The sequence below is a fragment of the Sorghum bicolor genome, chromosome 5 (assembly GCF_000003195.3).
Source record: "Sorghum bicolor cultivar BTx623 chromosome 5, Sorghum_bicolor_NCBIv3, whole genome shotgun sequence".
In the NCBI taxonomy this organism is placed as follows: Eukaryota; Viridiplantae; Streptophyta; class Magnoliopsida; order Poales; family Poaceae; genus Sorghum; species Sorghum bicolor.
The window spans coordinates 64,555,508-64,577,650 of NC_012874.2; the positions used below are offsets into that span (position 1 = coordinate 64,555,508).

The following is a 22,143-nucleotide window of genomic DNA, read 5'->3' on the forward strand; positions in this document are numbered from 1 at the left end:
AATTAATTTTCATCTCCCATTCTATAAATTTGAGAAAGTTTAGATGTGATCTTGAAAAAGATGTGAAATATTAAATTCCAAGCCAAATATCCTAATCCATTAAGTAGATTCCAATTCCTCCAAAATGAAACGATTCAAATGGCCCCTTATAATAATATATCAACAACTACTGCTAACATAACCAACGGTAATAAAAATCATTTTCTCCAAGGTTTCATAGTACGAGCCAACGGTTCAAAATAAAAAACATTTTGACCAAGAGCACTCCAAGAGCTTGGTTAAAATTAGTATCTAAATTCCATTGTTTAGTCATTTTGTAAAATCGAAAACTTCTTAAAAAAGAAGAGGTCCACAACAGCCTTGCTATTTTACAAAATCAGCTAGCTAGTGTCATTAGAGCAACTCCAACAGATATGCTATCCATGTTATCTAGCCTATTTTTATATTTTCAAAGTGAAAATTAAAGTCCAACAGGTGTGCTATTTGGTTTGCTAAAATAGTAAGTTTGGTATTCCTAAACTTTCGCTTGTCATATATAGCATATCGTCCTCACTAGCTATCCTATACAAAGGCTGTTGTGGAACTCTATGCTTTGAGTGAGTTTTTTATTTTACACAATGGCTAAATCTTGTAGTTTAGAATATAATTTTACCTAGTCTCTTGGAGATGCTCTTAGAGCAACTCCAACAGCTTTGCTATTCTTATTATGAAGGCTTTTTAGAACTTGTATAGCGGAAAAATAGACTCCAACAGATGTGCTATTTGGTTTTATAAAATAGAAAGTTTGCTATTCCTCGATTTTCGTTGGCCATATATAGCCAACCACTGACACTAGCTATCTGATAGCAAGGCTGTTGTGGACCTCTTCTTTTTTAAGAAGTTTTCTATTTTACAAAATGGCTAAACATTAGAATTTGGCTACTAATTTTAGCCAAGCTCTTGGAGATGCTCTTAGTTGGCTATATATAGCAACCGAAAATCAAGGGATAGCCAACTTTCTATTTTACAAAAGTAGATAGCACAGCTGTTGGAGTCTATCTTTTGCTTTGCAAATTCTAAAATAGTCTCCACAACAAAAAAAAATAGCCAAGCTGTAAACAAGTAGTTGAATGGGCCATATAAATAATGCCATTGGATTCTTGTCTCGTAAAAGTATCTCCAATCAATTGATAATACAGCGAAACCAAGAATAAACAGGTAGAGGTAAGAAGCCCCAATTCTAATAATACTTGTTTACAAAACATGCGCATGCAGGCAGAAACATACAGGTACATCACCAAACATTTGTAACACAAAACTGAACAAGATACATGCCCACCACCAGGGAATGGCGGCACGAGCATTGGTACGCACCCCACGTAGGTACCATATTGGACTTGGACCCACCTGGATGTTGCTACCAGCAGGCAGCCCGACCGCTGATCTTCAACCTCGCACGGATCATCATGTGGCTGCGAAAGACACAGATACAAGGCTGATATATCATAAAGCGTTTCTTAGTTGCCCTAAAGAACTTTGGTGACTTCTTGTGGATCTATCTATCTATATATTAGAGTCGCACAAAATAGCAAACGTAACATACCTGTTTCAGACGTACTCAGTCCAACGTCACAATGGGTTGGTTTGTATTCTGAGCTAGCTGTTCCTGGATTTTCTTCTTGAGCTCACCTTTCTTGCGCCTTTCTTCCTGCCGTTCTTCCTCATATATCTTGTCCCGAGTCTCATGATCCCGAGCGGCACTTATCCTGTCCCAATCCAAAGGAAAGTAAACTCCGACCTGGACCTTGTTGATGCTTGGGAGAAATCCTAGCCCAGAAAAAACAATTTCATTGTTTGCTTCCCCTGTGACCTTCGTCAAATTTGACTGATTTGATTCCTGACACTGAAAGCGTAAGCACCCTGAGGATTCCAAATGCTATTCCGCCCTGTGGAGATTTGAAATCAAGTTCTTCACACTGAAACGATGACCCTGACACAACTAGAATTTCCAGGCTCGGTAGTTTGCCAAGGAATTCCATAGCAGCATCGTGCTCCAATAGCTTAGGGCCTGCTAGTTTCAACTTCACCAGATGCTGGAGCTCCATGATCCATACCGGCAACTTTTCCAGATTGCCATACAGCTTGAGGCTCTGCAGGTTTTTTGGAGGTGAGGATATCTCATCCAAGCAACCACAAAAACCTGCTGAACGCGCCGACAGCGATTCTAGTCTGCTGAGTTTGGAAATGGCCGAGCAAAACGCTCGGCCATTCTTCTTGTTGATGCCAGTCACTCCTAACTTGCGCAATCCTGTGAGCCTTCCAATGTCTTGTAGAACGTTCTTTTCCCTCCAGATATCCACTTCCCTTAGTGTGTGCATGTCTTTAAGTTTTCTGATCCCCCTTGGCACCAGAACACCTTTTTTATCTTCTTCGGTCACGACTAAAAGGAATTCCACGCAGCAAGTTAAAGTAAGGTCCTTACAGCTGGGGCCATCAATGCTCGAAAGAAGAGGTAAGCAATATGTCGCACAAACAAACGCCCCGCCAAGACACCTCTTCATTAAACTATCAATTTCGCCCAGTGGGTCATGTGATTTTCTTCCAGCATGGATGTACTGTAGCTTCTGAAGTTTGATGATGGTTTCTGGCAGATCCTTTACCCTTGTATTTCTGACGTCTAATGTTTGGAGTTGCCTTAGGTTGCCCAATGAATCTGACAGAAAATCAATATCCCTGCATCCTCATAGAGAAAGGTACTTTAGGTGAATAAGCTTCCAAATCTGATCAAGGTGATGGTATTGTAGACCATTAGTCCCTTCCAAGTCAAGCACTCGTAGAAACCTCATCTTGTCAGAAATGAAAAATGGCTTCCACCAACCAAACACAGATAGTGATCGTATTCGGGACATGTCCACTATGCCCTCGAATTCAATCTTATCCCCATTCCAGTTGCTACTGATAGCAAGATGGCGTATTGGGCCATGGATATTCATGCTGCAGCCTTCCTCCAGTGTGAAGACAAGGTTCTCCTCCCTTGACTTTGAGATGGCAATGTCACGGATGAGATCATGTACTTTGCAAGAGTCAATTGATTTCCTGCTGTAAACTGATTGCTGAGATGGTAAAATCATGCTTCTGTTCTTGAGTTCCACGAAGTAGTCATCAGCTATCTCAATGGCCGGCTTCCCATGAGTCTCAGCTGAGTAACCTTCCGCTGCCCACCGACACGCCAGACGCCTTCTGCTAATGTTCATGTCTTCAGGGAAAATGGACAGATATAAAAAACAAGACTTAAGATGGTAGGGTAAACCATCATAGCTCTTTTCAAGGGCAGTTCTTATCATTCCAAGCTTTGGATTCATCTCTAACTCCGCGTTGATGTTCTCATTCAACTGCCGCCATTCTTCTGCATTCTTTGGACGGTTTGCCAAGAAGCCACCTATGACAACTATTGCAAGAGGAAGTCCACCACACTTCTTTAGGATTTGTTTTGCTTCTTTGACCAACTCGGGATTATTTTGCTCATTCAAATATGTAGCGTCATCAAATACCTGATATTGATACAATTTAAGATTTATAGTGCTTATAAAAAGTATAAAATTACTAAGCATAGATATGCTTTTTTTTACTAGTAAGATTTTAGAATGAAAGGTTGGCTGCTACATACAAAAGAAAGTCACATCTAAAATGCATGAAGTTCAGGTCATTTTTGGGAGCATGTTGAGAGAACAAATTAAATAATATATGAATCTTGTATTATCACACACCCAACACGGGCCGTACTCGTCGATGGAGAAAATGGGCCAACCAGGGCCCAAGCAGGGGGCGCCACCGCCGCCGCAGCTGGGCTGCCCTAGGAGGGGCGCACACCCAAGAGGGTAGGGGCGCCATGCCTACCACTTTCGTCGTCTCCGTCTTTGCTATCTGTGGTTACCATATCTAGTCGCAATTGGTTTTAGAAAGAGTTTATTCAGATAGAAAGTTGAGTGTTTGTTAGATGGAAAAGAGAATCTACGTTCGATAAGAATCTCCTAGTTTGCTTGCAAGTCAAGTCCCCTAGGGACTATAAATACTTAGGGATATGTAACGAGATCAATCAAGTAATAGACGAGTGAAAGCCGTTTCCCTATCTATCTTCTCTCTCTCTCTCTCTCTCTCTCTCCACCCCCTCTCCCTACCCTAGCCGCGCCACCCTTGCCTACACCGTCAGTGACCGCCTCGGTCATGACTGTTACACCTAGTATCCAGAGACCATATTGATCGCCATGCTGCTACTATGGCTAAATTAGCTGAGATCCAAAAGCTCAACGCTAATTTATCCAAAGACATTATTGCCAAGATCGACACTGTCCACTCACAGATTACCGACGTCAACAGCCACCTCAACACCATCGAGACGAGATGCTCAGACAAGGACATGGTTGACGAGCTTGAGCGTGGGAAGCAGCTACTCTCCATCAAGCTAGATGACCACCAGAGATGCAATGGCGAAATCTAGTTGTGACTTCATCAAGGTGTAGACCGGAACTCGCCACCAAGCTAGAGGCTAAGCTCTTCTGCAAGGAGCCCAAACCAGAGATCCATCTAGGTAGAGTAGCACCAACCACGTTCTCAGCAATGGAGATCCATCCCCACATGTTGTCCTTCATGACATACGATGGCAAGGAGGACCCCTGCCACGGATCAACAGTGAGAGCTATTCTTTGGTCAATGGAGCCCAGAGAGAAAAAACATGGCATGCTTCTTACCATCTAACTAGTGCCGCACAATAGTGGTACATGAGACTCTTACAGGATGATGATGTGACAAACTAGGCATAGTTTGCTCAGTGCGTCAATGAGCGCTTTGGAACCTCCCATGAAGCGTAACCCTCTGGGTGATCTCACCTCCCTATGCAAGACGAGAACCATCAACGAATACATGGAGCGCTTCCTAGTGCACGTGGCTTAGGCTGGCAACCTCGACAAACGCTAGCAAGTCGACATCTACATCGCTGGCCTCCTAGAACCACTAAATATGGATGTCGAGCTGCTCAACCCGCAGGACATGAAGACGGCCATGTCTCTATCATAGGCATATAAGCGACATTTAGCGGTCGTCAATGAAGCCAACAAGGCATCGGCTTTTAAGCTAGGGTGACTTCCTCCACCGAAGGTGACTACAACCATGATAACAACGACAACACCTACGACAACTATGATGGGTGCCACGGCACCAACACCCCGCCCCTTCAAGCATCTTACCGATAAAGAGATGGCGGTACAATGTAGCGTTGGTCTCTGCTTCAGCTGTGATGAGTTGTTGTCATGTGGCCACAAGTGCAAATTGTTGTTCGACAACACCATTGTTAACAACTATGACCTGGAGGAGGCTGATGATAGCCTCATGATGATGATCGGCAGGCTCCACATAGGAGTCCAAGGCGCCTCCCTCATGTACATCGAGTGGATGATGAATTACACAGGCGGTCTTAGTGGATTTGTGTGTGACACATAACGTCATCAACATCAACATCGCCCGCTCCTTTGGTCTCTAGGATCAGTGCATCAACATAACCATACTCGTTGGCAACAACAATGAGGTGCCATGCCATGGAGCATCCTTCCAAGTACCACTATGCATCGGTAGCGACTCCTTTGACATCGACGCCTTCCTCTTCGACATTAGCAACATCATCCATGTCATTCTCGGCATGCCTTGGCTAGCTAACTTCGAGCGTATAACCTGGGACTTCATCAGCATGGAGATGCTCTACTTCTACAACAGGCATCCAAACACCTTCTATGGCTCCCTTTGTCATCAGGTGCTAATAATGGTGCTTGCACTCCTGGCACCCCCACTAAAGGTATGTGAAAGATCAAACTTCACCACTACAACCTCCTTGTAATGTGATGAACAGGTCAGAGCTTGACTCCCCAATGCCCTCGACCTCTTTGAAGACCCCAATGGCATCATGCTCACGCACCTACGCTAGGCTGTCAGAGAGCAGCATGAGCTCTATACAATCACTATGGCCATCATGGAGGGCCAGGTTGTGAATGCTTGGTCTTTAGACAAAGGTCTCATCTTCTTTGATGGGTGATTCTACCTACCTACAACCTTGGTGTCACTACTGAGCCTTTTATAGGTTTGTTGACATGGTGGTTCCGCTAGCATGGAGCTGCTAGCATTGGGAGCGCATGAACCACCGACACAAAGAAGGATAGTTAACTGGGGTACCCTCCCATATTATCTTGGGTCATCCCTAGTTACTATGACATCCTATAGTGGCAAAGATGGTGATCTTCCTCGACACATTCGACCTTGGACCATCCGTGTCGACAACATCAACATCGGGCTTCATCTAGGCTCCATCGACCACCGCATGTCACCAGGCAAATTCAACCGAGGGGCCTTCGTCTTTGGCGCCATCTTGGACCTCATGACATCACCACCAACACGCTCAACAATGACAATTTGGTGCCAAGTACAACTCTCCTCTAGCATCGACATCAACAACCACATCCATGGTTTCATCACCCCTCCACGAGTGATGCTTTTCTTCAGCTTCCAGGCCTCGGTACCATGTCCTCTTCTTGTTGCAGCAAGGGCAGGCACACAAATGGGATCTTCAGGCAACATCTTCTACTACCTCTTTGGCTACATCGGCAACCTCTAGTACTGCTTTGAGTTTGCACCAGTATGGGCATGCGAGAACATTATTCTCACTAATCCCCTTAGTGGCCACGTTATGTGCTACTTGGAGGAGGTCCAACACGAGGAGATCTGCCACCAAAAGGAGTCAACGAATGGGTCACATGTCAGCACGAGGAGGCGTCGAGCGGAGGAGAGAGTACTGTCACATGCCCAACATAGGCCATACTTGTTGGTGGAGAAAATGGGCCAACCAGGGCCCTAGCGGGAGGCACCATTGCTGCCACAGCTAGGCTGCCCTAGGAGGGGCACACGCCCAAGAGCGGAAGAGGCACCATGCCCGCCACCACTATCGTCTCCATAATTGCTACCTATGGTTACCATATCTAGTTGTAGTTGGTTTTAGAAAGAGTTTGTTAAGATAGAAAGTTGAGAGTTTATTAGATGGAAAGGAGAATCCGTGTTCAATTAGGATCTTGTAGTTTGCTTGCAAATCAAGTCCTCTAGGGACTATAACTACTTAGGGATATGTAACGAGATCAATCAAGTAATGGATGAGCGAAAGCTCTTTCCCTATCTCTCTTCTCTCTCTCTTGTGCGCCGCCCCCTCTCTCTGCCCTAGCTACTGTCCTAGCTCTCCATGCTGTCGCCCCTGCTTACACTATTGTTGACCGCCCCGATCACAACTATTACATGTATAGTCTATTTGTATATATGAAAAAATTAATGAAGAAAATTTTCAATCATTAAACTATGAGTTTTTATTCTAGTCATGAAACTCCTTTGGCCATCCAACTATCAGAACCGTGCATGCAGCATCTCTCTCTCTCTCCATGCGCAATCTCTCTCAGCGAAAATCACTCACATTTTAAATTTTATTAGAGTGTATAGCCAATCTGACCCAGCTTGAGTAGGTGCCCCCTTAGGCCTAGGTCCACAAGAGCCCCCAACAAATCAATGCATCGGGCCTAACTCAACACAAAAAACTAGTCAGATATGTGATGGTTTTCCCTCACTTATATGTTGTACTCTCCCACCATCAATTTCCCTAGCAATGTCCCCCATCACACATCAGACTCAACTCTTCGAATCACACAATTCTTATGTAACCTCTAGAAGATGTTATCAAGGCCCCGAGTCTAACGCTCCATGTCACATACAACCCGAGTCCAAATGCTTCATGTCACACACAATCCATGTGATCTTCAAGATGTTAACGGGCTTCCTCACCACCACATGGCCCCTAAGATTTGTGGTTAGAGCACTTGGGCAACATCTAGCAAACCTACATTCGACTCTATGTGGGAACGAATTTAAATAGGTCTAGAATAAAAAACATAAAAAATTGGTTGGGGTTTTCCTGTAGACTTTGGTAAAGAAAAGATTTTTCAAGCCTTTCGACCATGAACTCTAACATCAATTCTTAGAGTGCATAACAGATCTATTCCAGTTCTCACCTATACCCACAAGTCAGTGCCCCTCTATGCCAGGTCCACTAATAAATCAAAGAAATAAAGCTAACTCAACCTAAACGACTAGTCTGATAGATTGGGAGAACCGTAAAAAATGGCTAACAGAGATGGGTGTGTCCCATGCCTATGTTAATAAATTAAAAATAATAGAGAGAGCCTGTCGACGGGGCCTGCTAAGCCAATCCACAAGGCTCGCCGAGCACATTGACTTGGTGCCCCTGCCCAAACACCTATCTCACCATTGCCTGATAGCGCCTCAGGCCTAGATCTTCCTCCTCTGGCTTGTTCCCATCTACATCGCCACTGAGAGCAGCCCCACGCACGCCAAGGTTAGGAGCGGCCTGCCCCTGTGCTGCTGGTCAGAGTTGCCCACAAAGTGCACATCACTGAGCGTGCATGTAATTAGTGCCACCATGGCCGACCTCGCTCCCTCTCCATGAGTGCACTCCATGTGCATTGAGTACCATCACGTGACCTTATCAGCATGTCTCTAGCACTATTTCTTCCCTCCATGATGAGCTCAAGTGCAAGGCCACGACCCTCCCAAACTACTCCACGATGAGCTCAAGTGCAAGGCCAGGCCCTCCACAACTACTTATTTGAGCCAAGGCATTGCTGGAGCCGGGTTGCCCTCACAAGCTATTCACATTCCCAGTGGCGCACCACACTACCACTTGGATTTTCCATGGGCGACAACTTTCACTGCTTATCCATTGAATCTGAGCCTGTTGTGAGCTTACAAACACCTTGGACATCATCCTCCACCCCTCTTTTGAGCTTGGCCATGCCAAATTTGGCCTATATGCCCAATCATGGCAATCCTAGCATCAGCGTTTGGCCACCGTGTGGGAGGGAAGTGCAAGGGAGCACGAGTGCACACTAGCTACAGTGGCCTCCGCAGTTGGAGCCAAGTTCATGGTGGGTGATGGTGTGCACCATGTCCAAGCATGTAGCTAGCACTCTAGTGAGCATTGTGGCCGGGTTAAACCAGTGATGCAATGGAAATTATAGGAGAGAACAGTTGGGAGAGAGGGAGAGGACTGCAGTTTAAGAGGATGTTGTGGGGAAGAGAACATGAAATATGACATGTGGGCCCAGCTAACATGTGTGGTTCACTAAGCGAAAATAGCTAGATCTCTAGTTGTTAACAATTTTGATAGTGGAACTGTAAAAAAACTTTTGGGTTTGAAGTTTCATGGCACTAATCAATCTCTTAATGATAAAAAAATGGATTTTCCCGAAATCAGTGCTATTTCAAACCAAGAAAAGTGGAGGACATTTATGTTACCTTTTCACTCAAGAGGCAAAGTGCATCATCTGGCTCAAGAACTTGAAGGTTGCACACAACTCCATGTTTTCCTGAGCAGTGGTAAGCAATATTCTCCTCCCTCGTAGTGATAATGATTCGGCTCGTCTTTTCCAATAGAGGTAATAACTTTGGTTTTATCAAGTCCCATTCAGAGGTCTCAAAGAAATCATCTAGAACAATCAAAGAACTTTTCTTCTCTAATAGTCTTTTCAACTCCTCAGTCAACTTGTCGACGTCCATCAATGCTAATGATTTCTTATTGTTGTTTCCATTTTTTAATAGTTCTTGCTTCTTAGAAGATTCTTCATGTAATTGTCTGGCCAAGCTCCTAAGGAACTCTTCAAGATTGAAAGGACGCATAATTGTGATGAAAACGTACTTCTCAAACATGTCACTCAACTTTGGGCTTTGATAAACACCACCAACTAGGGTGGTTTTCCCAAGGCCACCCATTCCCCACACAGAGATCACCTGAACTTGTTGGCTATTATCACTATTTGAAACTAAGTCTATAATTTTAGATATTTCTCTGTTTCGCCCGATAAGTTGCAATTCCTCCAAACCACTCACACGCGTCCTAGTGCGACTAAGACTCTTTTTAGCCACCTTCTTCTCATCAGCATCCATAGATTGATCATCTGTAATCTCACCATGAGGTGCTATTTGATTGTCGGTACTTGTGGTTGCCACATCCAAGATAGAAACTTGCTTCACCAAATCCTCTCCATTTTGGGAACCCTAAATAAAAGAGAGAAATATTTAGGAACAACTTTTAGCCTTCAATTTTCATGAACAATATTTAGTTTGTTTTCAGTCATGAAAGCTTATCATTAGTTTGTACCCTACTCCAAACCTTAGCTTGGGATCCAAATTTTCATGACTTATATTAGAATTCTCAATAATACATGTATTATATGAAATTTAAAGAAATAAATTTAATCCAAATGACGAGAGGATACATTTGCTATATCAAACCATCTTACTATAATCTCTATGAGATAGAGGAAAATATATCTACCTGGATATGAAATCAAATACTCCATATCAAAATTATGTGTAAAATAGGAGCTTCAAATTTAATTGTGCAATAGACCTGTGCTCGATTACTTACAGGTACTATCTTGCAGGTCAATCTGTTAACCAGTCTACTACATCCTATACATTATATTAATTTGAGGCAAGACATCTAATTTATTTACCTGGTATAATTAAGATCACTGAATATGAAGGCATGCAATAGACCTGTGCTCGATTACTTACAGGTACCATCTCCTTTTCTAGCATGCGCTAGCTAAATTCTAAGGCCTTGTTTAGTTCTAAAAAAATTTCAAGATTTCCCGTCACATCGACTCTTACGGCATATGCATGAAGTATTAAATTTAGACGAAAATAAAAACTAATTACACAGTTTGTCTGTAAATCGCGAGATGAATCTTTTGACCCTAATTAGTCTATGATTGGATAATATTTGCCACAAACAAACGAAAGTGCTACTGTACCTAAAATTCAAAATTTTTGCCAACTAAACAAGGCCTAAGATATAGATGTATTTGTTTTCAAAAATCCAAATACATATATTTGTGGCTGTAGTATTAACATGTTGAGTGCATGCATTCTCGAAAGGCAAATGAAATTCGTTGAGAAAAAAGGCACAAATAAAACAAAGGACTGGAAGGAGCATTCTTTTGTTGCATTAGATCATGTGTTTTTAGTGCAATGCTACTCCATCTCTGATCCAAGAGTATTTTTAAAGCTTACTTTTTAAATCATTTTAAAAAGTAATTCAGAGAGTCATTTGAATAAAACTCATTTTCTGTATCTTTTCACTGTCTAATGGTTTTTCTGTATATTTTGTTCGCATTCTAAAGAGTCATTCTTATTTTATATCTTTGGCTAGTGAGAAATCTTGAGTAGAAAATGGCTATATTTAAAATAACCAATTAAAGAAGTTATTGGAGGATAGTTTTTCACCAAAATTTCTATTCCTGACCATTAGGAAGAATATAGAGTCTCTTAGAGCATGTCCAAGAGTTCCCAATAATTTCGTCCCAAAACTATCTATGGTGTTTTCCAACACGCCAAGAAGTATTAGCATAAGATCATTTCCAACCGTTTCTGTCTTTATCTAAATTATCCTAACCATCTTTTTATATTCTTTGTCTCTTGTACATTTGCATCATTAAACCTTTTTTTTACTCTTTATTCTTTCCTCGCCCTTCTGTCTTTAGATTGACCCAAGAATACAAGCGTTTAGGAGAAGATACATGTGACCTAGTCCGTGCATCTTTACATGCAAAGGAGAAGGGGTTTACCAAGTTCCAAAAGATTGGGAGGTGAGTTGGGGAGTTATTGGAGATGAATTTTTTTCATTCTTCCAAAAATTATGGTTCGGGAAGGATTATTGGGTACTTTTGGAGATGCTCTTAGAGTTGCTCTAACTCCCACGCGCTTCAGTTATCTAACATAATTGAATTATAAATTATCTAAAGACATAACTGAATTATAATAATGTCATGACGTATATGTTGGAACAATGATTATATATATATTACCTTATCGTAAAATGCGTAAAGTGTCTGCTCAACAGACAACTGGTTTAGCTCTGAGGCTTGGCTTTCTTGCCCTGCGCATAAGCTTGCAACTTCAACTTGTGTGCTTGACACTATGATCCGGCTTCCTTTCTTGTTGTTTGGGAAGCATTTCTTAATCTGGTCCCACTCTTCAATGGTGGATAGGTTATTAAGCACGATCAGAAACCTACTACCACTCACATATCCATTGAATTCCTTAGCTAGATCTTGTTCTGTCTTCTCTTTTTCCAACAGAGCTTCAACACCTTGGGTTGCATGAAGCTGATTCACCAAGCTCTGGACAAAGTCTTTTGGACTGAAAGGATGCATCACTCTTACCCATGCTCGGGACTGGAATCTGATTTGGACATCTGGGTTGTCATAAGCCTCCCTGATTATCGTTGTTAAGCCCATATCACCACTTGTCCCCCATACAGATATCACTTGAAGGTCCTCATCCTCCTTGTTGATTAGTTGCACTAGATCCACTCTCTGATTGTCCTGCTTCGCGGCACGCCTTGCATCGTCAATGCCGAACATTGTTGCAGCAGTAAGGGCAGACTGCTCAGCAGCAGTGGTACTGACCTTGGAGCCGGATCCCTTGATGAGATGGTAGCGCACATTCCTCTGGCTCACATCCTCAACCTTGGCCCTGAGCTCCTTCATCTGCTTGGCTATACGGCGCCGCTCAAGCAGCGTGCGAGGGAATCGCCACCAGGATGGCCTCTTGAGACGAACAGCAAAATCCTGGAGGCTGTCCTCGACGTCGTAGGCAGTGTCACGAACCTGTTTCACCCAGGTCTTGACCACCTTGTTGTTGTCTCGCTCCTCGTGTGCCTCCATCATGAAAGATCTCATCATCTCAAGCTCATCGGCGACGAAAGTGTGGTCTTTCTGGATACCGAGCTGCAAGGCCACCTCCTCGGCAAATGCAGATTTGGCGTAGCCAAGCGCTCCATTCAGCACGGACTTGCCCACGCTCAGGGCCGTCGCCTCCATTGCTCTGTTGTATCCCTGAAAGATATATATGTGGCAGAGGTTGTGCTCAAACGGCTGATGGCAGGTTTATACTACCACACAAGAAGCAGCACAAAAGGTCCCCAATTTAAATAGGCATCGAGTAATTTAAGGTGAAAGAGAGGAAACTGACAGGTTTTTTTTTCTTATTATTCTTTTCATATTTATTTTTTCTTTCCTTTTCTTTTTCCTTCCTTTTCTTTTTATTGTTTTATTTTCTTACTTCCATTTATTCTTCCCTTTTCTTTTCTTTTTGGTTTTCTATGTTTTTCATTCTTAATTTATTTTATTTTATTTTCTTATTTATCTTTACCCTCTCTTTTTTTTATTTTAAGTTTTCTATGTTTTCATTCTTATGTTGTTTTTTCTTTTCTCTATGTTTCTCTTTTTCTTATTCGTCTCTCATTTCTTTTCGTTGTCTTTTCATTTCTTTTTTCTTTCTATCTTTTTATTTTTGTGCTTCATTTTCCATTTTTACTTTTATATGATTTTTCATTAATATTCATTTTCCTATTTTTATGTTCACTTGCTGTAAATGTGATGTTCTATTTTTTGTTTTTTCTTTTATTTTTGATTTTAATTTTCTTTTCTACCAATGTTTTTCTTTTGATTCATGTTTTTTTATATTTTAATCATTATTTAGTTTTTATTTTCTGCTTTTTCATTTTTGTTTTCTTTCTATGTTTTTAGGTGTTTATTTTGTTACCTTTCTTTTTTTTATTTTATTTTCTTTTCTTATATTTTTTATGCTGTTCTATATTATTTTTATATGATGTTCAATTTTTTTATGTTCTAAGTATTATTTATGTGATGTTCCTTCTTTATGTTCGTTTGGTATATATGTAATGTTCTATCTGTGTTTTGCGGTATTCGCGTAATAGACATGTGATGTTCTATAATTCTTTTTATGTTCACATAATATATATGTGTAACACCCAAAATTTTATTTCTTTAAAAATAGCTGAATTGAGTTTAATTAATTATTTTGTGAGCATCAAAATATAGGAAAAAAATAAAAAAAATTTGGAGAATTGAAATTAAATATAAATTAGATTAACATTTTATGTTGCATTCATGCTGGCGCATTTTCTTTTGTGATGTGTGGTTTTGAACAAAAGAGTTTGAATTCAAATTCTATTTTAAAAATGAGTTTGAAAATTGTTTTGGAAAAATAAAAAGGAAGAACCTTTCTTTTCCCCTCCCCCTTCTTCTTTCGGCCTGTTTCGGCCTAGCTCCCCCGCACCCTCTTTTCTCCTTCTTGGGCCACAGGCCAGGCCAGGCCCGCCTGTCAGCATCTTCTCCAACCGCCCGCTCAATCCTCTCTTCCCTCTCTCTCGGAACCGTCTTCCACCGAGTCGCGCCCGCTCCCACGTTCCCCACTCCTTCCCCCCGCACCTCGGATTCAAGTGGAGCGCCCGCGCCCAAGCCGCCCTTCCTCTCCCTCACTTCGTTCCTCCCCTGCCTTGCCCTGCTCGCACGCAGAGAGCAATCACCGGAGAACCACCGACGGCCGCGCGTCGCCACGGAGTTCTGAGCCGTCTTTGCCCAGCTTCGCGCTGTGGTGAGCATCACCTACTTCCCCGCTTCCTCTCGGTGCTCCTCTCGTTTCGTTTCGTGGTCCTAGGGCCCTGGCCGCGTGCTCCGGCGGGTCGGCAATGGTGCCACCGCGGTCCGCTCAGCGCAAGTGCTTCCCTCGCCGTGTCTTAGCCCAAGGTGGGATCGCCTCATCCTCCTCTTCCTCTAGGTGCTCGCGGATTGGGAAACCGTGGCCCGAAGCCCCCTTGCGACCAACTATGGCGAGCCTTGGCCGGCCGGCCATGGAGCGCCGCCGCGTCTCCCCTGACTCTGGCCGGATGCGCCACCTCCCTTCCCCCCAACCGACCAGCGCCGTTGAAATCTAATCCAACGGTCCAGAGTGCCCGATACCCCTTCGTGGGCAATTTTGCTAAAGAAACCCTGGGTTTTCCTCAATCCGACCCGCAGTCCGTAGCGTACTACTCAGATTACGCCTTGTCGCGTTGAACACGTAATTCTCGTCGGTTAAATCAAAATACGTTTTCAGAAAATTACAAGACTGCCACTGAGATTGTTTGGGTCATAAAATATTCGTTTGAGCTCCGATTTGACCCGTTCAAATTGCGTTAGACTCGTAATTAAATTCTCTACATGTTAGTACCACTGTTACTGCAGTTTGCAACTTTTTATTTTTAGGTCTAGGTTTAATTAATTAATTAGCTATAGGAAATCGTCGTAAATTCGTAACTTGATCGTTTTAGTTCCGATTTTTGTGATCTTCGTATCTATGAGATCATCGCGAAACGTAGGTTCTATTTTTTTAAAACATTTTATTTTGTTTTGATCTGTTGGTGTACTGTTCTAATTAAAGGATTGTTTGCTTGTATGTTTGAACCTGGATGCGTGTTGTTGTGTGGTGCCGATCGAGCGCAGACGGTGACGTGACCGTGGGCGATCCATTTTATTCCGAGGAACAGCAGGACCAGCAGCAGCTTCCCTTTACCGAAGGCAAGTATAACATGGGTTTTCCTTGTACACCTACTCACTTAATTAATTACGCATCTGCATGTGTCTAAATTTGATAACCCTAAGGACATCCTAGCTACCTGACTATAAATTTACGATATCTATGGGTAGATTGCATATGGTAGCTTTGCTAGTGCTCTAATTAATTGAGACTTTACTACCATTCTGACTATATTTAATATGATGACAAATGATGGGAAAAGGGCAATGGTGCAATTGACTTCGGTCAGGTTGACCTAGACCCTCTGTAAGGACTTCTTTGTAAGCGACTATCCGGGACATACAGTGCAACCGTGATGGTTATATGGCTCTGACTTTAGCTCAATAGTAGGATCTCATCTAGCTGGTTAGAGGTTACCCGAAAGGGCGCAAGAGGGGCTTGCCACTTTGGGTATAGAACTGCTTTTGTTCCTATGTGTATAGCCGTGATGGAAATGTGCCATAGGAAAGGGGGTCCTCAATATCTGCCTGCCGAGGAAACCTCGCGGCCCTAACTGGTTAGACGAGGCCTATGGAAGGCTTCATAGTGTTTCCTGCCAGCTCACCTTGGCAGTGTTAGTGGATCTTGCAAACCCCGGGCATATGGGTAACACGACTTACGGGAAAAGTGCACACCTCTACACAGAGTTTGATCAAACTGGTATACTAGCCGTGCTCTCAGACATGAGCGACCTTGGACCCTTACGGAATAGTTGGGTGTGGATGGTTATGGGGGATGACTTATGAAAGTATGACACATTGATCGTGATGATTAATGTGGTTTAACCGTGATGGTGATGGTGTTAACCGTGAAGGTTAACGGCGTTATTATCATGTACTCATGTGGGCTAATCGGGAGCTTAAGCATAATTTATAATAGGATTAAAACATTGACCAATTAAAATGCTAAACTGCAGTAGCCAGTGTCTAACCTTTTTGAGCCGCATAAAATCCTATGTTATGCTTGTGGAGTACGAGATGTACTCACGCTTGTCTCTATATATCTTTTTGGACAAAAATCCTGGATGGGTAACAGATGACAGCTTCTACGAGGAATTTCCGGAGGACTTCTAGGTTGGCGATCCCCTAGTCGGTCGTCCCTGTGTTGGAGATATCAAGTTATAGTTAGATATGAGTTTTATTTCCGCTCGTTGCCAGACTTTGATGTTCGTGGCTGTAATATTCGTTATGTAAGACACTTGTGATGATACTTCTGTAATTTGTCGACTTATGTGCGCGACTATTCCTAGGGCGCACATGAGGTTTACTGTACTCAAATTTATCCTTAAATTTGGGTGTGACAATATGTGATATTTTGTAATATCTTTTATAGTGTTCCGTGATATATATAATGTCTTGTTCTATGTTTTTTAATGCTCTTATAATATACATGGTGTTTTTACGTTCACGTGGTATAAATATGATGTTCTATGGTGTATTTTGTAATGTTTTCATAGTATACATGTGATGTTCACGTAGTATATAATGATGTTCTATGATGTTTTGCTTTAATGTTCATGTAGTATACATGTGTTGTTCTATCATTTTGTTTGTGATGTTCTATGATGTATTTAATGATTTTCACTTAATACACATATGATGTTCTATACTATATTTTTAGCATGTTTAAAAAGTACCCATTTGATCTTTTTAAATTCCTTTCTCTATTACATGTTTCCTCATGCTTTGCTCTAGATTTCATTATTTTCTATGTTATATTATGTTATAATTTATTTATTAATATTTTAATATATATATATATAATACTAATTTCATGTAACATGGAACATTCTTCTTGTAAAGAGAGAATATCATTCTTTGAAACTAGAACATCGTCTCTACTTAATAACAAAAACTAGAATATAGTTCAATTTATTTTAATTTTTTTTTTATTTTTCATTTCATGTGATTTATATTTTTCATTTTTATATTATTATTTTATTTATTTATTTATTTTACTCTAACTAATTATTTTATTCATTTGTATATTTTACTCATTTTTCATATTTCTTTCTTTTTTTCTTTTTCTCTTTTGTCTTTATGTTTTCTATTTTATCTTAGTTAATTATTTTTTTCATGATTAATTTTTTATGTTCTATATTCATGAGATACTACGTTTATATAGTATAGATGTGATATTTTTGTGATGTTCACGTGGCATCTATGTCATGTTCTATGATGTTTGTTATGTTCTTATAGTATATATGTGATGTTCCATGATCTTTTTGCGATTTTCACTTGCTATACATATAATGTTCTATGATATTTTTTATGTTTATGTGCTATACTTGTGATGTTCTTGATATATTTTATGATGTTCGCGTAGTATATATGTGATGTTCACATAGTATACAATGATGTTCTATGCTATATGTGATGTTCACATAGTATACATGTGATGTTTTGTGTTATATTTTGTGATGTTCACTTAGTATATATGTGATGTTCACTAGTATACAATGATATTCTACAATAGATCTTGTGATGTTCTTATATTATATATGTGATGTTCTATGTTTTTGATGTTTACTTAGTATATATATGTATTTTTGATATTCATATATTGTATATGTGATGTTTTTTATGTTATATAATATATTTTGTGATATCACACAATATATATGTGATGTTCTATGCTCTATTTTATGATATTCATGTAATATACATGTGATGGTTTACAATGTATTTTATGATGTTCACATACTCTTGTGATGACTTATCTTTTATTATTATTTCTAGTTATGTCATGTTATCTATTTATCTAATTATATATATTTCATAATTTTGTTGTTTTTTTATTTTCATAAATATTATAATATAATACACTCCTTAGACCTATAATTTATTTCTTAGATTTGTAATATTATTTTTCTAAATTAAGATTATTTTTATTGTGAATGTGGAATATTGGTTTTTAAACCTAAAACATTGCATTTGGCCAATAAAAGGAAATGTTCTATCTTTACTATATAAATATTCATTAACAAAATTTTATATAAATATATTCATGTGGGATCTTGTTTTAAAGGATTTATTGAAAGAAACGTGATGGTGTAATCGGAATTTAATGTAAAGATGTGGTCTAGTAGTTATGACTTTTTTAGTTTGTAAAAAATTGATGACATCACTGCATGCATGCCGATTCTCATGTCCAAATCAAGTGGGTGAGAAAAAAAACTGATGGCAATACTTCAACAGACCCCATGAGCTACCTGCCTACAGGAGCGGCACCGAAAAACCGGGACGAGCACAGAAACAGTGCTAGAATTAATGGGCAGGAATTGTCGGACCGAGCTTACCGTCCGCCCACCCGGACCCTAGCACGCCCCCAAATTCCAGGCTACTGCCACTCTGACAGTAACCTTCGTATAAACTTGGACAAATTTGATAAAAAATTGGAGTATATTGTGATTAGCAACAATAAAAAATCCAACTATTCGACCTTATCTGCTAAGCAGTGGCGGAGGCAGAATTTCAAACTTGGGTATTGCTGTTTTTACGTAAAAAAAATTGAATCCATAGATACCTCACAAAGTGGGCTAGTTTGAAAAGATAAAAGTTTGGAAAGCAAGCCAAAAGGCCGTTTATTTGATTTTTCTTGGCTGCAATCAACGAAAATAGCATAGAATATTGCAACATATACATTTATATATAAGTATATATATACATATATATACATAAAAGTATTAAAAAAAGTTGGGTATTCCCACTGCATCCGCCCATACTGCTGAGTGCTGACTCGGCAATCATAGCACCAGCAGAAAAAATATATATTAAAACCTCACAGTCTACTGCATCCCAAATTTCTAGGCACTCGAAACGAACTATCTGCGAGATATACCTTCTCTGGCCTATGAGACGGGGCAGGCGAAGAGCCGCCGGCAAGTTTAGCTTCAAGCCTCACCTACGGCGGATGCGCAGCTTTGCAGCAGCCGCTCGCCGACGAGCCACCACGCGGCCTGTGGCTCGCCTCGCCTGACCCCGGTCCGCCGTCGCCGGCAGCTCAATACTCGGTGGTTGTGGTTCTCTGGTCCAGTGCTACTGGATGCCTACTGGGGAGGTCATCACGGCTCAAGTCGTCGGGTTGATTAGAGGAGAGAGGCGCGCAGCCTGTCCACGACAGCACGAATAAGGTCCAAAGACGAAGGGGCCCAGCGCGTGTGTCGCATTACTGCGTTGCTGTCACCAAAGCTTGGCCATCCACACACACTCAAATTAGTGATGGAAAATAAAACAATAGAAGTCCAAATTATCCGACGTCTTTATCCGTTATAATTTGTAATATAAGTGTCTATTTTTCGCTGTTTTTAATATAGATGTTAAATAGATGTATCCAAATTTGTTTTTTTTAGTGTTTTTCTCCATCTAATTGATCTGTATTCGACAAAAATATAAAACATCCAACGATTATTTGTATCCACGAAGAACAAGATGTAATGCATCTATTTAAAAAATTCTCTGTGATTAATGACTAATTATTTAATTTCTATATGAATGGTGCATTAAAACTATTGACTAGCACATATAAAATACCCTTTAATATTATTATTAATATTATTAATGCTACATAAAGGTTAAATTAATTTAAATATTTTCTAATTTAGATTAAACCTAATATATTTGTTGTTGTAAATTATCTAATACTTCAATTTATATATTTACTTATGTGTTATTTTATTATTATTTATAGTTTCATTATAGATATTATTGATTAATTGATATATTTAATTATTAAATATTTATTGGTAACTGCATTGATAACAGTTTACTTGTTGAGATCATATTTTGAAGAACTCAAAATTTCAACAAATAAAAAAGAATTGTGACCTTTGGTCGTTAACATCTAAGCCCGTGCCTTGTGACCACAAGTGTTCATCGGTAAAACTCTTTAACGATTGATTATCTGTCCCTAATGCAGCTATTAGCTAGCAACGCCAACATAGACGTTTGCTTTTGGGCTGTGGTTAAAGTGACTTTTAGTGACTCTAGTCGATGCTTTTGAATTATGGTGTAGTGAGTTTCCTTAGATTTGGCTTCTAATTTCCTTAGATACACTACAGGAAACCCAAACTTTACCGAGTATTATATGCTTTGCTGAGTGCCGAAACACGGGCGCTCGGCAAAGAGCCCCTTTGTCGAGAGTCGCTCTCGGCATAGCCTAGCACTCGGCACAGAGTCTCTTTGCCGAGTGCCAAACACTCGGCACAGTTCGGCCCTCGGCAAAGAGGCTCTTTGCCGAGTGCCAGGCTCTCGACAAAACTTGGCACTCGGCAAAGGCTTACGGGACTACACGGCGTCAGCCTTTGCCGAGTGTCTTGTCTTAAGGAGACACTCGGCAAAGGGTACTTTGCCGAGTGCCAAATTTGGCACTCGGCAAAGATTTTTTTTGTTTTTTGTCTTAAAACTTTTTGTACTTGCTTTGCACTTTATTTTGAAGCCTAAGTTAAAATTTGGCACAATTCTCGATATATTTCATATATATATTTAATTTATTTCGTTTAAACATATTTCTCCCGAAAATACAATATTAAACTACAGGTGCATCCAATCATAGAATTAGTTGGATGAAAAAATGATATTCACAATACTTATTATAATTTGAGACCATTTTCAGGAGCACACCCGAAATTTCGAACGTCTTATACACGAACTATGGCGACAAAGTTGCTGGAGAAATGCATTTTAATTATATAAATTGCAAATGAAGTCCGAAAATCTTAAAACTTGACGACGTGCCTTTAGATCACATGTAGATGCTATGATAAAAATGGGGGAACGTTTCACAAAAGTTATCACGTACGTTAGTTATAAACCCACACCTCTCATATGTGATCACATGTGAATAAAGTGAGAGGCGTTGGTTTATAACTATCGTACGTGACAACTTTCGCGAAATGTTCTAAAATTTTTATCATAGCCTCCTATGTGATGTCAAGACGTGTCGCCAGGTTTTAAGATTTTTGAAGTTTATTTGTAATTTATATAATTAAAATCATTTCTCATACAACTTTATCGCCATATTTTGTGTATAAGACATTTGAAAATTTGGACGTGCTTCTAGAAATGGTCTCAAATGATAATAAGTATTGTGAATATCATTTTTACAATCATCATATTCTATGATTGTATGCACATGTAGTTCAATATTGTTTTTTTGGGAGAAATACGTTTAATCAAAATAAATTAAATATATATATGAAATATATCGCCTCTATTTGTCATCCAACCCCTTGTTTCACGTTGGTACAGGGAATTTCTTCATGGCTTCTGGAATCATTCAAGGGATCCTACCCCGCAGAAGCTGATACCCTTCTTTCAAAGGGTGCGGGAGCACGGCGGCCCGATTTTATTTCCTGGTTCAAAAACAAGGTACTTTCCAATTTAGCTAGTACTTAGTTTGACTTTCCAAGATGCTTGTAAGTTCAAATATCATAATGATATATCCTGCTCGACCTTGTAGGCCCAAACTAATGTGTCTATCAGTGGTGAGTTGAGACAGGTTGCAAACGGCTGTGCCTATAGGGTCAAGTCATTTACCGGTTATGACGTGAATGGATATCGCTTCTACACAGCATCGCATGAGCAGAGTCTGCCCAATCGAAGAACCACAAATAGTAGAGTCTTTACCCCCGACACTGATGGT

At 40.4% G+C, this 22,143-nt stretch overlaps 1 pseudogene; it reads right to left on the reverse strand.

The window, feature by feature from the left end:
* LOC8071977 lies at positions 1,106-19,535 on the reverse strand (annotated as a pseudogene).